This window comes from Pantherophis guttatus, chromosome 2, assembly GCF_059756535.1.
Source record: "Pantherophis guttatus breed Tessera chromosome 2, ASM5975653v1, whole genome shotgun sequence".
Taxonomy (NCBI): Eukaryota; Metazoa; Chordata; class Lepidosauria; order Squamata; family Colubridae; genus Pantherophis; species Pantherophis guttatus.
In genome coordinates this window covers 287,215,818-287,218,905 of record NC_142064.1, presented here as the reverse complement: position 1 = coordinate 287,218,905, position 3,088 = coordinate 287,215,818, and positions in this window count along the sequence as shown.

Genomic DNA, 3,088 nt, shown 5'->3' with positions numbered 1-3,088 from the left:
AATCTAATTAAAACTTTTCAGACTGATGGCTACTCGGTCTTTGCATTTAGCCGTGGCATTTATGCTAATGCTAACCCTAACCCTATCCCTAACTCACTGCTCTCTGCCAGGAGTTTGATCCTGACCAGCTCAAGGTTGACTCCGCCTTCCATCCTTCCAAGGTTGGCAAAATGGGAAGCCAGATTTGTATGGGTTTGTAACTAGAATGACAGAATTTTATATTCATAAATTGTAGCTAAACCTGGGAGCATTTCGCCTAACCCCTCCTCACTGCAAGAATCCAGTTAAAGCCTTTCAGACTGATGGATACTCAGTCTTTGCACTGACCCTAACCCTAACCCTAACCATAACTCACTGCTCACTACCAGGAGTTTGATCCTGACCACCTCAAGGTTGACTCAGCCTTCCTTTCTATCAAGGTTGATAAAATGGGTGCCTAGATTGTTGGGGGCAATATACTGATTCTATAACCTACTTAGAGAGGGCTGTAAAAGCACTGTGAAGCAGTATATAAATCTAAGTGCTATTGCTATTCAGGCAAATAGGAGCCTGAATAGCTCTGAAGACAAGGCACTGTAATTTAACACCAGCTGTCTGCAATTAAAGTAAGTTCGAATCTTGCCAGGCTCAAGGTTGACTCAGCCTTCCATCCTTTCTAAGGTAGGTAAATTGAGGACCCAGTTTGTGGGGGCAATAAGCTGACTTTGTATAAATATACTAAAGTATGAAGGCTATTGCTTAACACACTGTAAGCCGCCCTGAGTCTCCGGAGAAGGGCGGCATATAAATCAAATTTAAAAAAAAATAGTGAAGAGTGGACTGGACATCTCTCATTCACAAGCTCAGCTTTAAAATGAGTCCTCCTTTTAGGGTGTCTCAAATTGTTTTCAAAATTCCTGGATGTTTCAATTGTAGTTCCATCCCTTTCTGGAGAAGAATGAGTTTTGCAATTTTTCCTGGGAGAAACTGTACTTGGACAAAAGTGGAAAAGTAGCAGCAGATCTGAATATCATAAGTTGGTTGATTTTCCCCAATGAGGATCCCATCAAAGAGCAACTGGGGAGTTTTGAAAGACAGAGGCTTATTATCGACCAAGATGCTCCTTCACGTCTAAAGTTGCTGAACAAGGTGGTTGAAAATATTGGTAACTTTTCTTGGTCTATATGGTTTGTGTTAGTGTCCCCTGAAAGAGCAGGCTCAGATATTATTTTTAACAGCCCATATCTGACCACAGTTATTCATGCTTTTGTTTCACCCCACTGGGGTAGGCCTCCTACTGCTTGGAAGGTGATCCAAGATGTTTAATCAAAATAGAACCACAATGATTTGTATAATTTGAGATAGTGCCTTAATTTAGAAAAATGAAAGACTTAAATTTGCCTTGACTGCCCACCCCCAAGTCCTTCTTGATAATAATTATATAATAATAATGAGGGTCAATTTGTAATATAATTCTACTTATATTTGGTCTTTGGCTTGTAAGCCATCTCAAAACCCTTTGAATGCAATTTTTTATCTTGATTGTCTTACATTAAAACAAAGAATTATCCAAGAGTTGGACACAACTAGCAATTAACAACAAAACTGTAATTCTTCAGTGGAAAGGGCCTTGTCTTGAATACCTCACTTGGCCTTAGAAATATCCCTTTCCCACACAGGGCTCATTCTCATGTCCCATGTGCTGCAGCAAAAGATGCCTGACTTAACCTTTTTGAGTGACATGTTCTCATGATTTCATCTCTACTCGTCCTCACTATAATTCTAGAAACTAGGCAGTAATGTTTAGTCTTATTTCACCAGCATGGCAGATGTGTGAATTAAAAATATAAATGTACAGATATAACTCAATAATACCTCATTTGAGGTTGACAGTCCTAGTTTGTGAGGGATTTTTTCTTTATATCTTAACTGGAACAAGGATTTGGATTATTTTCAAAGGGGAGGGACTTTACAATATTTTATGTTTTCCTGATCTATTGCTCAGAGGTGTCTTTCTTAAGCACAGTTTCATTTTAATCAGTCAATCTAAAAAATAAAAAAAATATTTATTTATTTATTATGTATTTATTTGTTCAACTTGTATGCTGCCTTTCTCCAAAGTCTCAAGGTGGCTTACAATGCATTTAAAAACCACATATAAAAACATTAAAAATTAAAACATTAAAAACAATTAAAACCCATTCACACTATTCATGGAGGGATCTCACCAGATCGCAAGAGCGAGATCAACGGCCTAGGCCTGCCGGAAAAGCCAGGTCTTCACCACTTTTCGGAAGGCCAATAGGGTGGAGATGGTCCGGATCTCAGTAGGTAACTGGTTCCAGAGAGCTGGGGCAGCCACAGAGAAGGCCCTCTCCCACGGGCCCGCCAGCCGGCATTGTTTAGCTTACGGGACCTGGAGGAAACCAACTCTGTGGGTTCTGATCGGTAATTGGGAGCTATGCGGTAGAAGGCGGATTTGGCAGATATTTTGGAATGAATTTTGTTTTTGTGCTTAGTCTCTGCCTCAGTCCAAATGTGTGGAGAAGTGTCACCCTGGATTTGTAAAACGGGCTCGGAAAGAAGAACCAATTTGCTGCTATGATTGTATTCCTTGTCCAGAGGGGACCATCTCCACACAGGAAGGTGGGTGACACGAGAGGAATTCTGGCTTTCCTCTCTCTCAGTATGACCTGTCATCCAAAGAAGGTCTTTCTTGGAATGTGAAAGGAGAGACTATAAAAATAATATTACTGTTTTCTCAGATACTGAAAAATGCACCAGGTGCTCAGATGATAAATATCCAACTGATGACAGAATCCAATGTATCCCCAAAAGAATAACCTTCCTGTCCTATGAAGAACATCTGGGCATCATCCTGGTCTCCTTTGCTGTACTCTTGTTTCTAACAACAGGCCTTGTTTTAGTCATATTCCTTAAATACCTAGAAACTCCCATTGTCAAAGCTAACAACCGTGACCTGTCCTACATCCTCCTGGTTTCCCTCTTGCTTTGCTTCTTGTCCTCCTTTTTCTTCATTGGCCGACCAAGGAAAGCCACCTGCCTTCTCCGACAAACAATGTTCAGCATCATCTTCTCAGTAGCTGTG